This window comes from Cupressus sempervirens, chromosome 5 (genome assembly GCF_028749045.1).
Source record: "Cupressus sempervirens isolate cs-2001-9-10 chromosome 5, ASM2874904v1, whole genome shotgun sequence".
NCBI classification, from domain to species: domain Eukaryota; kingdom Viridiplantae; phylum Streptophyta; class Pinopsida; order Cupressales; family Cupressaceae; genus Cupressus; species Cupressus sempervirens.
Genome location: NC_143122.1, coordinates 54,447,330 through 54,466,819, shown reverse-complemented (window position 1 = coordinate 54,466,819; position 19,490 = coordinate 54,447,330).

The window sequence follows — 19,490 nt, the reverse complement described above, 5'->3', positions numbered from 1 at the left end:
AATCCATTTCTGATAGTTCCTCTTTGTCAACCTCATTCTAACACCAAATTGACATGTGAAACAAAACTCCATGAGATCAATGTATGTATTTTCCCCCCAAAATACGAAAATAATCAATCAACCCCCCCTAATGTATAATTTGGCACTTTATAGGTAGTGCCTTTATAATAGGCCACTTTGTCAAAATGGACTTAGTGGACTTCTGATTTTTGTTGTTTACAACCTGCTCTTGTAGTTCAAATCTGGAACTTTACAATGTAGCTCAAAAATACAACAATTTTGAAGCAATACAATGCAAATAAAGGACCTATTTCTAAAAGTGATATTTTTGTCTACAAAAGCCTATAATCTGATTGTAGATCTAGAAAGTAGAGAAAAAATTATTCGTTTTCAAAAAGAATGAAACCTAATTTGGAGTCTAGATGAGCTTGGACTAAGCCTTTAAAGTTGCAAAAATCAAAATTTGCAATTTATAGAAAAATTCAGGAACAAAGATCTCAAACATCCTACACCAATGTGTAGATCATGAAATTTTCTCGAAAAAAGGAGACCGTATGAGGGAGATATCGTTATTTGAAAATCACCTCTATAACTATTTTTCTTGAATCGCTACCATTGCACCTCCAAAAATCAATTGACAATAGATTTCACCTTAGATGTCCAATTTTGATGAAACAAAAATCAATTTGGGGGTTTTTTTGACCTTCTGAATATGATGCCAATATTTGATATGCACCAACAAGCTCCAATCTTTTCTAGCAAAAAACTCTCCTCTACAGGCCTAATGGCCAAAAAAATTCTGAACAAAATACACAGATCTAAAAAATAATGCAAATAAATTGCAAAAATTGAAATAATAAAATATGCAAATCTGAAAATAAAGTTTAGAGATCTAAAATGATCATACCAATTTCACAAATTGGGCCTTTGGTGCCAGTTTGCAAAAAAAAATTGCCTCAATTTTGACTATGGCCCAACATAGGCGAATTTATAGTTAGATTTCACCAAATTAACACTCTAGACACAATGGTGAGGTTTGCTTTGGCTATAAACACTCTCAATAGTTGTGGATACTCTAGATCTAAATCGAGATGTCCTTAGAAAGGTGAAGCAAGTATGGTCTCCAATGGCTATGAAATGATGCTCCTATGGCTCTGATACCATATAAGAATTTGGTATAGCTTTGATACCATGTAAGAATTTGCCTTAGGAAAAAATCACCCAAGATCAAGAAGCTCAACAACTAGCACAAAATAGCCCAATAAAGTATGATCAGAATAACAATATGATAGTCAATTGATGTTGTTTGATTGATGTTGTATTGATTTACAAGTACACTAGAAGTGCTTGTATATAAAGGCCTCTAGAATGCTTCTAGAATGTCTAGGAGATAAAAAAATGATAAGCCTCGCAACTAAGCACAAGTCCACCAAGAGTGGATTATCCTCCATTGAGCACAGGAGTTAGTGTGATGATGAGAGGATAAGCCTACAAAGGTGTGTCATGTAAAATAATGTTGTAGACACCATGTGTTTGATTAAGAGTGTGAATAACTATGTTGTCTACATGATAGCTCAGTTAATTATGCAAACTATAGTGTTGTAGACACTATGTGCTAAATTAGAGTTGCTTACTCTAGTGTTTTCAACATGACAACACATATGAGTATGCAAACTCCTAAGTGTCTAACCTAAGAAATAATAAAATAATGCATTTATCTTAAGTAAACTTAAATAAAGTGTAAATAATTATTATTTACACTAACATAAGTACCTGTGAGTACCTGTAACCAATCAATCCATGCCAACTTCAAATGAAACATAGCAATATCATGAAGTATCCATCTTATGATCAATGTACTCAATACCAAGAAACTAAACCAAGATCATTGTCAAAGTTCCAACCATGGCTTGAGGAACATAAACATGACAACATGATCTAAACATCTCAACCAAAAAGATAACATGCTCCATATGAACATACCATAACATGTTACAATTATAAATGTGTATCAAGAGTATACCATGACATAAAAAATGAAACCATCCTAACACCAAGGATAACATGTCAAATGAAAGTATAAACCACACCTTTACCAAGAACCCCATTATTCCTCAAGATGCAACCATTTCCACATACCATGAAGAGTCATTTCCATACACCATGAAGATAACCAAGAACTCCATGAGTCCTCAAGATCTAACCATATTCACACACCATGAAGATAACAAGTGTACCATGCAAATGTCAAAGACACTTCTGCAGCAACAGAATCTAAGACAAACCCCCAACATCTATAAACACTCAATAAATATATCAATGCCAAAAGAAACTCCCACTCAACTATGGTACCAAGTCACCTATGGTATCATAAAATCCATCTCCTACATGAAGATCCTCTAGGTCTATACACACAAACAAAGTGTCAATACCAAGTGAAAGTAAGATCTTGAAACCAAGAAGATACAAACCAAATTAGGAACTAATCCTACATTGTCACCCCATCATTATCACAAGCTCCCACTAAATCATGTATCCAAGCTATCTATGACATCATGATGAAAAACCATCCTCTAACCATGGGAATCAACCAAGGCATCAAACCATCAAAGAACTCAAAGTGCACATCATGAGCTCTTCAAAAGAAACCAAATAAACATAATCCTTAACCAAGAAGATATACCACAATAACCAAATCATAAATCCAAGCCAGTGAACATCAAGGATGTACCTATATATCCAATCATGTCATGCCAAAATCCATGGGACCATGATCACATCCATGAATCGAGCAACTAACTCTCAAAGTGCCCAACCTATCAGCATAAAATAGTTAACCACAATTCTCCACCATGATTGTACCTAGTAACAATATCTCATCTCTTCTACATGAAGAAAAATCAGTAAATCATGTGACTTAGGGCATAGACAACCCAAATACAAGCCAACAATTTGAATATGCACCAATAATGAAAGATCAATGGGCAAAGACAACCCATAACCAAGCCATAAATGCAACCTATAAGTATAGACCATTTACAACACTACACAAATTGTAGAACCAACAAGTCATCATTCATATCCAAATCAAAAATTGATAATTATATCATCATGACACCAATCTAAAATATGAACTGAGTATACAATGACATCAAATCCAAATCTCCAAAATATGCAATGTCATAAACTCACAATGTTACCATGGTCAATATATATCATAAACTATTCAGATTAATATATCACCAAATAAATCATACCAAACCTGCACTAAATCTAAAACAATGTATAAAGCTCTCCAAGAGTTTTATATTGACTACTCAAAGTCCAAAATTAGACTTCATATGCCCAAGTTATGCTCTAATTTGCACTCAAAATAAATAACATCTAACTTTCAGGCTCTTCAAACCTTAAAAAGTATCAAAATCATAGAACCAACCCTACATTAATTTGTAGGGCTCTGAATTAGCTTTCCAATTCCTATAATAAGTCTGGAATCTAATATCTTGAAAGAAAGTTATGACCATTTTACTAAGATTGTCTTTTTACCATTTTCACTGCGATTTTTTTTGTGACAAAAATTTAGATGGGATTAAATTTGATGACCATCACATGCTGAAATTAAAAACTCTTCCATTTTCTATGAACATGGCCAAAATACAGCATATTATATATTAAAATTTATGAAAACATCAACCCAGATCCAATGGTGAAGTTTGTTTTCACCCAACAAGTCATGTTTGCAAGCTCCCCCCCTAAAACCCTCACTTAAATGAAACATCTAAAAAATTGTTTTATCGAACAATTTCATATGCTTAAAATCTATGAATATCCCATCATAACAACAAACCCAAAACCCTTAGATCTACAATAAACAACTCATATATCTTGCCCTTTCTTTAATCTTCTCATGCATTCCCATGGATTCAATCTAGTGTTACAAAAACACAACCATAGCTCTAATGCCACTTGTTAGGAAACTTGCAACAAAGAATGTAACTATTTCAGCATAATCCATAATAGATCTAAAACAAATATGTAATTAAAATCCATATGCAAGAGAATAGACAACATACCCACAAAAAAGTGACACAAGATATACCATAGGAAACCCTCATTGAGGGAAAAACTTAGCCTCCAAAAGCATCCATCACCATGTATTATTCAACAAAAATATCATTACAATACAACCATAGAAGCCTTCAAATTCATAGTCACAACCAAGCAATCCATGTGAACAAGCATGATTCCACACACCCCATGTCATGCTTCCAACCTTCACAAATGCTCCCTTGGCTAACCTGTTGAGCCTTGTCTCACTTGACTCTTTCCCTCTTTACCTTCTTCTTCTAACTACAACAACTACCCGTGTGGCTGCTTATATAGTAGCAAGTCCCACAAAACCACCAAGTGGTATTACATAAACCATGTGCTACCTAACCCATCGACCCCACATTTAATATTGAAAATTTAATTCTTTTCCCTAATATTAAATAATTACATGAAATATTATCACAATGTTAAAATACAAATCATCAAGTATATCCTATGGGAAACTTTACATGTTGCACGTCCATCTAGGTGCTCCTAGATACAATATTGCATAATAAAATAAAATAATACAATATAACAATATTATGCAATGTGTGCAACACCCATTATCTCAACATATAACACCTATGAGTTCATCATTATCTTTCTTTGTTATAAGTTATTTGAGAATATGTAGCTCAATCCTAATAATGTTGTCATATAAAGAGTTATAAAAGGATTATATGAAGGTAGTGACATCCTTCATAGTCATGTGATCACTAGATTTTGGAAGTTTGAAAATCCTTTTCGGGCCCGATGGTCAATTCTAAACTTTTTTACTCACCCAATAATCCTTGAATCCCAAATAAATTATACACCCTCTCATAAGATAACTATCAAGTTTGTCATTTTTTACAAAGTGATAAGATTTTATTCAGCACAAAAGAGTTCCCTTGTCAATAATGAAATTTGTATGGGCATCGAATTTGTGGGCCTTGTAAAAGCATGCAATAATGATGCTCAATAATACATAACTTGCATGCCCTTGTAAATCTACATTTTCAGAACCACATTCTATTTTCTAGAGTTTTATACAACACATTATTGATATCATTCATGGAATTAGTATCCCTACAAATATATACAATTATGATCACCATTATCAACCAAGCTTAACTTATTACTTCCACTAGTAAAAGCCTTCCTCGATAAATCTCTATAGAGGCCAATATCACATAGCAAGTGATCTTTATATAATCTTCAAGAGATGCAATTTTATATTCTTTCTACTAGATGATTTAAAGACATCAAAAAATTGTTAAATTAGCTAATTCAAGATTAGCAATTTGCCTAAGTACGAGATGGATACGGGGAATTGAAACATATCAAGTTTTTTCTCGCTAAAAAGATGAATAATTGGGCTTTTAACTAGTTTAAAACCTCAATTATGAAAATATTTTTAAATGAGAGAGGTTGACTAGGTTAAAAGGGGGAAACTATATAAAGTAAAGGTTGTAATCTTATGCAAGACAAACATAGTCTCTAAATAAAGTGGAGTCAAAAAATAGATTAGTGCCTAGTCCACTGGGCACAGAGTTATGAAAGGGCAATTGGGCACATGTGTGTGTGCACACACACACACACAAGAGCTTTATTTACAACTATCTACAAGGGTAAAACCGCTTACCTAAGGAAAGATTCAAAAAAATTACACAAAATAATTGACATGTTGGGAAAAATATGAGTCACTTCTCAACAATGGGTAATGGCCATGAAGTACAACCAAGAATAATATCTCTTTGATGATTACTTCGTGTCCAAGTTTTAGACTAGTTGCTTGCAAAAGTTTTCTATACATTTGCATTTATGCCAATACCACCATTCTTCATCTAAAATTTTTGAGTCAATTCCATCCTCACGCCTGGATCATATAAGCTTACTTGAACCATAACCATACATGCCTTTACTAAATTTATTAAAACATGGTACTAGATTTTCAAGAACCAAGCTTTTATCTTTTGGACCCCATAAGGAACCAATTTCTTCATATATAAATAGTGGCTATGAGTTCTCAAATTTACTTTTTGTAGGCAAGGGATCAAGTTTCACAATAGATGACTCTTCCCTTTTACCACAAACAATGATCTGAAAACTAGGTTTTACAAGTTTTATAACCTTAATCCAAATATAAATTTAATTCCTAATCCATGTAGTAATTATGTGTTTATGTGTTTTTAACCATTGAAATTGAAAGAATAGTTATGCTTTAAACACTTAACTTAACACTATATTTAATTACATAAAAGGGACAATAATAAAACTAAAAGAAATGAGAAACCAAAAAGAGATAGAAAAGATGCAAACACTTGATAAAAGATTTCATCTAGGAAGGACTATGTCTCTGGGTTCACTCCTCAATTTGGGGACCACTTTATTAATGTTGCTAGGGAAAATGCCTTATTACAACATCCAAGCTTCAAAGCCTCATTCATAGTCTCATTCCTTGCACTTGAAGAATCTTCACAAAGTCTTCATGCTTACAAAATCTCTCAAAATGAAAAATTTATCTCTCCCTTTATGAAAATTCTCTTCAAGAACACTAAAATTCCTCCAAAAATTCTTTGAGTCTAATTCCTCCAAATTCTAATTATTTTAACAAAGGAAAATAACCCCCTTTTATACATAATTGTTTCCCAATTTGGCTTAAAATCAAATAACCAACATAATAATAGCTCACTTCCCCATTTTTTCCTAATAAAACAACCAAAAATCTTTTTAAAATATATCTAATCCATTGAAAACATTGAGATAAAAATCCACCTCCTTTAAAATATATGACTTATTTTGTTTAAGGCTTTAAATATAGTCTTGGGATATTTCTTGAATTTTTGTGGTTATCTCATCCTTAAAAATATAGAATAAAATTTTAAAAACCATCCAATTGGAACAATTGTTATTTTGTCATTGATGTCAAATCTATTGGTGAGATAGTTTTCTATCTGATATAAATTTCATATCTATTTGATTGATGAAGAGGATGTGAAAATTTGTTCATAACAAAAGCATCTAGAGGATAGGTTGAGATATGAAGAGGAAACTAAAAATGGACATTTGATTAGTTGGATTTTGACAAGATAAAGTGATCGTTTAAATCATGTTGTAAGAGGAGAAGACAATAATGTTCAAGACTTGAAAGTGTGAGCAAAGATAGATCAAATGTGTAGGCTTGATAGAGTAATAGAGTAGAAGAATAAAGATTTTTTTTGCACATGTCGACTGATGCAAGTTTCAACCAAGCCACAGTAAGTGCTGAGCAAAGTCAGTGTTGAGCAAGCATTAGTATCGATCGAGTGATAGTGCATGTGTCGAGAAAGAAGTTTTGTGACTGAGTAACCTAGTGATAACTAAGTGTCAAAACTTAGTGTTGGTCAAGGAATAATATTTTAACCATTTGCGAAGAATTATAATTTTTAGCCAACTAAGTTAATTTCTTGGGATTGGAAAGTGTGTTGAAGATAAGGATTGATAAATTGGATCATTTAATTCCAAGAGAGGATTAGGTAATATCATAAGAGATTAATTTCAAGAGAAGTTTCTAGAAAAGAAAGAGATAAATAGAATGGTGATCAGATATAATGTATTTGATGGATCAAATTGTGAACCCTAAGATCTACAGTGTTGATTAATACCTATTTAAGGAGGTACATAGGAAAACTTGTTAGAGAAAAAGGTTAATTTAATTTAATTTATTAAATTACCTTTTCTTCCTTCTTAATATTTCTCCTTTATGCTTTTTTGCATTCACATTTAATAATTAATTAGTAATTATTAAATGGCTTTTACCTCTTAGGGCTTCCCTTTTAGGGTTTTGATCTCCTTCATAAGGATTGATCGGTTGCAATTTCATTCATTATGTTTTGCACAAGTAAATTCAATCTTCTTGTTTATCGAGAAAACCCTTCTCTCTCTTTATCTTTCTTTCTTCCTTGTAACAGGTTATTTGCATGTAGGATATCTAAGGATTTATGAATTTGTTCATCATCAAATTCTACATGGTATTAGAGCCTTGCCTGCGGCTGCCTGTTCTTGTCTAAAGAAAAAGAAGAATGGAGGTTTGACAAAAAAAAATTGGCATTTTTCAGAGCTTTTTTGTATTAAATCTGGGGGGTCACCATTTTTCAATGCACTTTGAGCCCAAACAAACATCACTGTTGAGCTCAAAGTGCCCAAAAAACCCTATTTTCATATAAAATTTGTCCAATATGGACATAGTTAGAATTTGAGACTAAAAATTTTACTCCCAAATTAGACATGTTTTCCAAGACAACGATTTATGTTTTATTAAAAATAAATCAAGATTTTTTTATAAGAGTTTTTCTAATAAAGCATTGGAAAACTTCTTTCTTTTTTTTAAATTGCACTTGCAAAAGGTTTTAAAAACTAGAAATGCTAAAAACAAATCAAAAAGCACTAACATTAGTGGTACAATTGCTAACATTAGAAGTATAGTTGCTAACATATGTGAAGGTGCTGATTTGATGGTCATTCACCCATCATTGTTTGATTTTTTTTGTCCTAAAGACCTATTGTTGGTTTTTTTGTGATATCTTGAGCATACGGGGGTCTTTTTTCAATCCAAAAGAAGCATCAGAAAACTGATTCAGAGATGGAGACAAGAGTATAGGTAATTTTTCAATCTCTTTCTAGTTTGGTACCTATTTTTTTGCTTTAATGTTGTTGATGTCTATTATCTTCTAGGGGGCATAACTGGTTCATTATAACTCTGTTTTTTAATCCAGGAAAAGCATTGGAAAGCTCTTCTTGAGCCTATTAAGATTCTCTAATATTTTTTATTAGTGTTCCTCAAAGGTACATGTAATTCTAAACTAAATTTTTTCTCTCTCTTCTTGTTTACGCATTCTTTCTAGTAGTTGGGGTTTGATTTTTTGTATTGTGGGGGTGTTTTGTATTATTGTTTCTATTATTTACATTAGTAAACCAAAAAAAATTCAAAAACAATCCAACACCTTCAAAAATAATGGCCAAGACCTCTTCTTGTCTAGAACTTCTGACCCCTCAGAACTATCACACATGGAAGACCTTAATGACACGACTTCTCCAGTCAAAAGGGTTATGGTCTTATTTAGATGTAGTGTAGCCAATATTATAGAGGCCTTTTGAGGTCATGCAGCATAGAAACAAGATGGATGAGGTAATAGGATTGATTTCTTTATAGCTATCTGATAGTCTACAATTTCATCTTGAAGGGTGCAATACCCCTCTAGCTATGTAGACCAAGCTTGAAGGCTTGTTTGGTATAGTGAATGAGTTCATAGCACTTTAGATTGAGGCGAGGCTTACCTCTCTTGTACCAAATTCTTTTCCTTCCATTGAGAACTTCTTGATGAAGTTTAATCAACAAATATCTTTATTTCAGGGTTGTGGGAAGACCAAGATAGACATTGAGTGCATTTTTCTTATTTTTTCTAAGCTTCGTGGAAACTTTCAAATTTGTGCTTCTACCTTCTATTCCACCAAAGATGCTTTGGGTAACAAATTTTCCATTCCATCCTTTGAGATTTTTTGTGATCATTTGACTCAAGAGAAAGCTAAGCTCTCTCAATTGGATTCTCTCATAGGCTCACAGACTTATGCATTGGTAACTCAGCCATCTTCTGGGACAAAGGAGAAGACACAAAAATCTCATTCTATAGAGTCTCAAATTAATTCTAGCACTCACAATTCATCAGGGCCACCTCCTCCTAAGGAGAGTAAACTAAAGTCAAAAAGACTGAAGTGTGCTTATTGTAATAAGCCTAATCATTATGAGTCACATTGCTATGAGAAGAAGTTATATGGCTATGCCAAACATGTTTCAAATTTGATAGCTCTCCTTTAGAAGAGAAACATTGATATTCCTTCTACTTCTCACATATCTTCTTCTTCATCATCATTTTAGTCATATGGAAAAGATATAGGAAAGGGTCATGAACTATGTGCAACTACTACTCCACCCTCTTCTAGATGGTTAATAGATTCAAGTGCTTCACACCATATGGCATCTTCTCAAGATTTGTTCTCTTCTTTTGAGGCCTCTCCTACTCCACACGTTTTGATGGGGTAAAACACTGTTATGATTGTATGTGGGAAAGATTCTATTGACATTGATGATGGTACATTTTATGATGTACTTTGTGTTCCATCTTTGCCCTCTAACATTCTCTCTATTTATCATATTACACATAGTGGGACAGGGAAGATAGTTGAGTTTACACAGGATTCAGTGCACATCAAAGATAGTAAGACAGGCAATATTATTGTTATAGGGGTTGTTGATCATTCTTCCCACCTATATTCCTTCTCACATTTTGGTCCACCATCTCCACTATCAAATACTTACTCTCTTTTTTCATGAGATTCTATTGAGGTGATGTTAGGTCGCTTGAACTTATGTGTTTTTCCTATGATGAGTGTTGTGACTTCTACACCTCCACCTCCTATTTAGATTGCATTGCCTACTATTGTAGCTCCAATAATCAAGCCACCTACTATAGTTGTTGAGGATATATTAGAGGACATGCATCTCCTCTTAGATGATAGATTCAACCCACCTGTTATCTCACCTCCATTGGAGATTTCATTTCAGGATTCTCATGTTTTCTCCTTTGAGCATCAGCTAGGACTTCTAGTTGCACTTTACATATATTGGTTTTATCATCCTTGTCCACTACCTTTATTTCCTTTAGTTTGGAGCCACATTGGTATGTTCATTAACATAGGAGTTCTACCATTCTGGAGGGGCTATGGAGTCTTGGGCTTCTATCATGGAGGCTTTCATTATACTTATGGTCTTGAGATATTTTCTTAAGATGTTTTATTTGTGCATCCTTTTCTATCTCTTTTTTGAGTAGGTTTTTTCCCACTGGGTTATCTCTATTTCTCTATTTCATAAAGAATTGATTGTGATCGAGTACCTCATCTGGCCTTTTTGTTAGGCCTCAAGTTTACTTCCAGCATTGTAGTTTCCTTGCATTGTTTGTAACTACATTGTTTCTCATCTTAAGGGGGGGTGTTAGAGAAAAAGGTTAATTTAATTTAATTTATTAAATTACCTTTTCTTCCTTCTTAAGATTTTTCCTTTATGCTTTTTTGCATTCACATTTAATAATTAATTAGTAATTATTTAATTGATTTTTACCTCTTAGGGATTCCCTTTTAGGGTTTTGATCTCCTTCATAAGGATTGATCGGTTGTAATTTCATTCATTCTATTTTTCACAAGTAAATTCAATCTTCTTGTTTATCAAGCAAACACTTCTCTCTCTTTGTCTTTCTTTCTTCCTTGTAATAGGTTATTTGCATGTAGTATATCTAGGAATCTATGAACTTTTTCATCATCAAATTCTACAAAAATTTATGTCAAGTGTGTAGAGAGTCCAGAGAGGTTATGCACATGAGAAGATGTTCCAAAGTGTTGGATCTATTACCAATGTTATTGACTATCAAATCTAAGTAGAAAGCATAATTGAGTTATGAAGAAGTGAAGAGTGGTTGCTTGAAGGGTTGCCAAGAAAATATGAGATTGAGATGACAATGGAGGCCAGATAGTGAATCAGTACATTGGAGCTAAACAAAGATTTGTACATGAAAAGTAATTTGTACTTAATAGATCAAACCTATTGTTATTTCTAACCATTGTGAACAATATTTTAAATCATTTAATCAAGGTTGACCTAACAATTAGAAGGACTTGATAGTATATGTAAGTCCTTTAACAAGGTGATATTCTAATAGAATTTTCTAAACCCCTCTAACAAGGCCACTCCTAATAAGGTGATTAAATACTTTAACAAGGTCACATTTAACACTATGTATTGTAACCTTTGATAGGGTTAGCTCCCAATAGGACTCACTTCATAAGAGTGAAAATTAGTGACATGTTGCTAGTTGTTTTCCCCAAATTGGGATTCCATGCTAAATCCTAGTGTCAAACTTGTTTGGATTTTATTGTGATGTTTTATTGATTAAAGTTTGCATTTTGCAAGTCTATTAATTTTAGAATAGTGGATAGCTAGCTAATGTTACTGAAAGTTTACAGTAGAGACAAGGAAATGGAATGATAACATCTAAAGTTTTTAAGTGTTTGTTTGTTAAATTGGTACATCTAGACCTTTGATAATTGATTTAGCCCTCCCCCCTCTTAGTTATTCTAAATATTCTAACAATTGGCATCAGAGGATTGGTGCTTGTAGAGAAAATTTTGAAGGTACTCAAAACTAAAGATAATGAAATATAAAAGAGAGGTACCAAAGGAAAGAAAATTTTCCTACATGACAGAAGTTGATGAGGCTACATATAGCTAGTTTTGGTAATGTTGCATTGGATTTTCTGGACAGTGCATCTATGGACATAACAATAGTCCCTCTAACTACTCAATAACTAAAAGAAAAGAAAGAACATAATCAGTCAATGTTGGAGATTTCTTTAGCCCTAAGCTATGTTGAGTTTGATGACCTAAAGGAGTGAAATAATTCAAAGAAAATATGGGATAAACTAAATACCATCTATGGACAAGATGATAATGTCTTAAGAGCCAAATCAAAAATTCTAACAGGTAAGATTGATGAAATGAGAATGACACAAGGTGAGAACATAGTACAATACTACACAAGAATCAAAGATGTCAATGCTATTAGAAGAGCTAAAGGAAAGATTGAGGATGAAACATTATTTAGCAAGGTATTGAGAACTCTAGTTCCTATTTATTCTATTAGGGTTTCTACAATACAAGAACTAAGATGTACACCAGGTAATGCCCTAACCCTAGAAGGTGTAATTGGTAGGCTTGTTGCTTTTGAGATGTCTAATTTTGATAATTACGTTCTTGCTACTATTGAATCTACTTTTAAATCACAATTGGTTCTTACCAAGAAAGGAAAAGGAAAACATGTGAAAAGTGATAGTGATACTTCCGATGATGAACTTGATAAACTTGATAAACTTGAGGCACTGATAGCTAGGAGATTTATAAGAGGCAAAGGAAAATACAAAGGTAAACTTCCCATAATATAATTTTCATGCAATAAGGTTGGTCATATTGCTGCAAGGTGTCCTAATAGAGAAGACAAGGATGAAAAGGAGGAGAGTAAGTACAGAGGAAGAAGAGATGATTGAGACTTCAAGAAGAACAAGGACTACAAGGAAAAAGGTAAGAAATATTGTTATATTATTGAAGAAATATACTAATACTAAATTTGAAAGTAATGATGAAGAGGTATTCTATGTTGCTATGAAATAAGATTCTGATGAAGATGAGAAAACTTCTTTAATTTCTTATGTGAACAAAAATGATATATGGATAATTGATAGTGGTTGTTCTAATCACATGACTGGTTATAAAAGTAAATTTGAGGACATTGGACCATACAGGGGGGGCTATGTTAAATTTAGTAATGATGTCCAATGTCTTGTGAAGGGCAAAGGGACAATTCAACTAACTAACAAGATTAAATGTAATAATGTTTATTGGAGTGAAGGGCTTAACTATAATCTATTGAGTATTTCATAGTTTCAAAAATTAGGATACATAGTTGAATTCCATCATAGGAAGGCCAAAATATTTGATGTTGATGGTAAATTGATTGGAAGTGATGATCAAATAAGAGGTAACTTGTTTTATCTAGATTTATCTAATGAGTCATGTTTGTTTGCACAATATGAATTAATTTGGTTATGGCACAAGAGGTTATGTCATGTAAACTTTGATAATTTGGTTAGCATCTGTAAAATGAAAAGAGTAAGAGGTTTTCCAAAACTAAAGAAACCTGGCAATGCTATGTGCAAACAATGTCAATTAGGAAAAATGACAAAGTTTAGTTTCAAGAGTAAAACATATTCATCTGATGATATTTTGGAATTGGTTCATACTAACTTATGTGGTCCTCTTGGTGTTCAAAACTATTGTGGAGAAAAATATTTTATTCTATTTATTGATGACTATTCTAGAATGATGAAAGTGATGTTTCTTAAAGAAAAATCTACTACTCTTTAGTTTTTTAAGTGGTATTTGGCCAAAGTTAAAAAAGAGACATGGAAGAGTTTGAAGTGTGATATCTAATAGAGGCAGTGAATTCATTTCCAATGAGTTCAACATATTCTACAATGATAGATGAATCAAAAAATAGATGCCTGCACCTAAGACCCTTCCTTAGAATGGAATTGTTGAAAGAAGGAATAGATCAATTGTGGACTATGCTAGAACATTGATGATGGAGAAGAATGTGTCATAGAAATACTGGAGAGAAGTTGTAAGTATAGCTTTTATACTCTAAACAGAGTGCAAGTTAAGAAATGCACAAATGCTTCACCTTTTGAATTATGGTATGGATATGCACCTAATGTGAAATATTTCAAAGTTTTTGGAAGAAAATGTTACATACTTAAAGATAATAGAATTGGAAAAAATGATGATAAAAGTGATGAAGGTATATTCCTAGGATATTCCACTAGGAGAAAAGCTATAAGTAATTTGAACTCTAACACTAAAAAAGTTGTGGAAAGTGAAAATCTAAAAGTTGATGAATATATAGAGAAAAATGAACTTGAATGTAAGACAAAATCTGAAGACTACAATTCATTCAAATATATGTGAATGATAGTGCTCCAAGCACTCCACCTAAACAAGAAAATAAAGTTGTAGATCCTCAGAAAACTAGGATTTTCAAGTTGCAATAGCTAGCTATCCAGCAACAGATTTTGAGTGTCGAGCAATAGGTAAATGGTGTCGATTCACAAACAAAGGAAGTCAAACAATAGGAAGGCAATGTCAAGTGTGTAGAACCTAAACTTGAACCTAAACAAATCAGAGATAATGAGCTTGAAATCATTTTTCAAGATGAACCTGTTGAAGGACAAAGAAGAAAAGAGCCTGTGTTAGCAAAATATGTAAGAAGACATCATGCACCTGAACAATCATTGGAGATAGAGAGTCTGGTGTTATGACAAGAAAAAGACTCATAAGTAATACATGCTTACTTTGTGAGTTTGAGCCCAAATCTATGAAATATGCTTTCAAGAATGAAGATTGGATACAAACTATGAATGAAGAAATTGAATAGATTGAAAAGAATAAAACATGGTCCCTGGTACCCAGACCTAAAGACAAAAGATTTATTAGAACAAAGTGGGTATTCATGAACAAGATAAATGAAAAAGGTGAAGTATAGGCAACAAGGCAAAATTGGTATGTAAAGGATAGACACAAGAGGAAGGTGTTTACTATGGGGAACCATTTTCCCCTATATCTAGATTAGGAGTTAGAAAATTGTTTGCATATTCTTCTTATAAAGGATTTAAGGTATATCAAATGGATGTCAAATTTGAATTTCTAAATGGGATACTAGAAGAAGAAGTATACATAGATAAGTCTAAAGGATTTACAGATCCCAGCAAGAAGAATATGGTGTGCAAGTTGCACAAAGCTTAATATGGTTTGAAACAAGCCCCTAGAGCATGGTATGAAAGATTGCATAATTATTTAGTGAAGATTGGATTTTCAAGGACAAATGATAACAATGGTCTATATTTGAAGACTAGAAAGAAAAATGAGGTATTACTATCTAAATTTTTTGTTGATGATATCATATTTGGAGGAAAAGAAGCATTATGCAAATCATTGGATAATGAAATGAAGAAGCAATTTGAAATGCAAATATTTGGTGAGATCAAATTCTTTGTTGATTTACAAGTATATCAAATGAACCAAGGTATTTTCATTACTTAGTCCAAATATATCAAGGAGATACTAAAAACATTTGGGATGGAAGATTCAAAACCAGTGTGTACACATATGGTTACTGGACACAAACTATCTAAGAATAATGATTATGTTGACATAAACCAAACATAGTACAAATCAATGATTGGTAAACTACAATATGTTGTTCATAGAAGACTAGATATTGTATTAGTTTTTGGGATAGTTTCTAGATTTTCAACAAGTCCTAAGGACAATCATATGATGGAAGTGAAAAGGATATTGAGATATCTAAAAGGAACAGAAGACTATGGATTGTATTACAAGAAGAACAACAATTTTGAACTAAAGGTATTCACTGACTCTGATTGGATAGGAAATGTTGATGACAGGAAGAGCACAAGTGGTGGTGCATTCTTTCTAAGAAAGAGATTGATTTCATAGACAAGCAAGAAGAAAAAATGCATTTCCATATCAATAATCGAAGCCAAGTATGTGGCAATAGTAGTGAATTGTTCATTTTGATAGGTATAAAGAAAGAAATTATTGATCCGTTGGTTATCTATTGTGATAACACAAATGCTATTAACATATCAAAGAACCTTGTTATGCATACAAAGACAAAGCACATTGCTATCAAGTATCATTACTTGAGAGAGCTAGTTCAAGACAAAGAAGTGAAATTGGAATATATGAACACAAAAGAGAAAATAGCTGACATATTCACTAAAGCTTTACCTAAGGATGCTCATGAATATCTTAGAGGTAAACTAGGGGTGATTCCCCTAGACAAAGCTACTTAATCTAAAGTGGAGTATTGCATCAAATGTATTGAATAGTTTACCTTACATATTGATGTAGATAGTTCTACTTTAGGAGTTGGCTAAGGTAGTGCTAAGGAAGGACCGACTAAGTAATATGTCATATGAAGATGGTAGATGAAGAGTTTAGAACTGACATGAAAGTATGTACATGATCAAGATGTATGAGAAAGAGATAGTCTCTTTGGCATTGTTGTCAAAGAGGGAGAGATTGTCTAAGATATAAAGAGGGAGATATATATCAAAGAGGGAGAGATTATCAGAAAGCTATAGATAAGGATCACAATGATAGAGGGAGAAAGTGAAGGCTGGAAGAGACATGCTAAGTAAGAGAGAATGGTTACTTAAAGGGAGCTCATAAGCTTTACTTAAGGAGTTTCCATACTAAAGATATGAATTAGAATAAAACTAAGGATATTAATGATGATCTAATACATTGAGAGTGTTACTCAAGATTGTACAAGTTTTTGATTGTATGGTAACTTGAAGTATTCTTGAAATGTTTTAAGATGTGTTGTCATCAATGCCAAAGAGGGAGATTGATAGAAAATACAATTAAAACAATCGGTATGTTGTCATTGATGTTGAATATATTGGTGAGACAGTTTGTTATCTGCTCTAAATTTTATATCTATTTGATTGATGAAGAGGATTTGAGAAGTTGTTCATAACAAAAGCATCTAGAGGATGGGTTGAGTTGTGAAGAAGAATCTACAAATAGATATTTGATTAGTTAGACTTTGACAAGATAAAGTGATTGTTTAATTGATGTTGCAAGAGGAGAAGATAGTAATGTTCAAGACTTGAAAGTGTGAGCAAAGATAGATCAAATGTGTAGGATTGACCGAGTAATAGAGTAGAAGATTAAAGAATTTTATTGCACATGTTGAGTGATGTTAGTATCAATTGAGCCATAGTAAGTGCCAAGAAAAGTCAGTATTGACTGAGCATTAGTATGTTTGAGTGATCATGCATGTGTTGAGCAAGAATTTCTATAGCAACTAAGTAACCCAGTGATAATTGAATGTTAGAACTTAGTATTGGCCAAGGAACAACATTTTAACTATTCACAAAGAATCATAATTTCTAGCCGACTAAGTTGATTTCTTTGGATATGGAAAGTGTGTTGAAGACAAGGATCGATGAGTTGGATCATTTAATTCTAGGATAGGATCAGGTAACTACCTAAGAGATGAATTTCAAGAGAAATTTCTAGAAAAGAAAGAGGTAAATAGAATGGTGATAAGATACAATGTATTTGAGGGATCAAATTGTGAGCCCTAAGATCTATGGTGTTGATTAAGTGGCAAAAGATCAAAATTACCTATTTAAGGAGGTATATAGCTAAACTTTTTGTAAGGTATGTAGAGAGTGCATAGAGGCTATCTATGTGTGAAGAAGTTCCAGAGAGTTGGAGTTGTTACTGATGTTGTTGACTGGAAAATCTAAGCATAAGGCTTAATTGAGTTGAGAAAAAGTGAAGGATGATTACTTGAAGGGTTTCCAAGCGAATCTAAGATTGAGATGACAATGGAGGCCAAATAGTGAATTGGTACATGGGAGCTAAATAAAGCTCTGTAGATGCAAAGTGAGTTATACTTAACCAATCAAACCTATTGTTATTTTCTAACCATTATGAATAGTATTTGAAATCCTTTAATCAAGATTGACCTAAAGTCATAAGGAATTCACAATCTATGTAAATTCTTTAACTAGGTGACATTCTAATGGAATATTCTAAAGTCCTCTAACAAGGCCACTCCTAATAGGGTGATTAAATCCTTTAACAAGGTCACATTTAACAGTGTATATTGTAACCTTTACATGGCTCACTTCAAAAGAGTGAAAATTAGTGACATGTTGCTGGTGGTTTTTCCCAAATTTGATTTCCATATTAAATCCTAGTGTCAAACTTGTGCGGATGTTATTATGATTTTTTATTGATTAAAGTTTACATTCTGCAAGTCTGTTAATTTTAGAATAGTGGACAACTAGCTAATGTTCGTAAGTTTACAATAGAGACTGAACAATGGAATGATAAGATCTGAAGTTGTATTTTTTTTGTTCAATTGGTACATCTAGACCTTGGATAACTAATTCACCCCCCCCCCCCCCAGTTATTCTAAATATTCTAACATTTAATCCCAAAATAAATGGGGTGGCTAATTGGCCAAGATAATAAAGATTAGGGTGGAAGGTTGGCCCACCATTTTAGTCTTTAAGCAGCTAGTTAAACTAGTTTGAATAAAGATATTGCAATTTCCATGCAAGTAAAATAGTTGGTACATTGTTAGGTGTTCAATGCAATCTCAAACCTCAATCCATTACCTTTTAAATTGAAAAGTTGCATGAAGGTTGGGGTGCCATGTGGCATATGGTTGGTGTGCTACGTGGTAGTCAACCATTAGCTCATATGTGATTGACTTATGATATGTGGCACTTAATTGTTGCTCCACTTGTGCCATGACAACCAATAGTGCCACATCATCACCTCTTAACATGTTTATCTTGTCCACATGTCCTTTTTCTAACTAGCCAACTACTAATTGGGTTGTTGACATCATGTTGATATCATCTAGTCAACCCTTTTCCTTGGAAACTTTGACCAAACCTTTGACCGAGAATAATTTTTTCATATGGGCTCCTTTTCACCCTATTCAAATTAGGTGAGGTCTAGTCCTATGAGCTCTTTCCAATGATGCCAAATTGAGATATTTTGATATTGTAATTTTTTGGTTTTTTCTTGGTCCACCTAGATCAAACAATGTCATCATCATGAGAACAATATGATTTAAAAGGAATTTCATCAGCTTCTTTTCTAGATTGAACCAAAAAATCATTAAAAGGTTTAAATGTAAAATTTTGTGTCTTCTCAAAGTCTTTTTT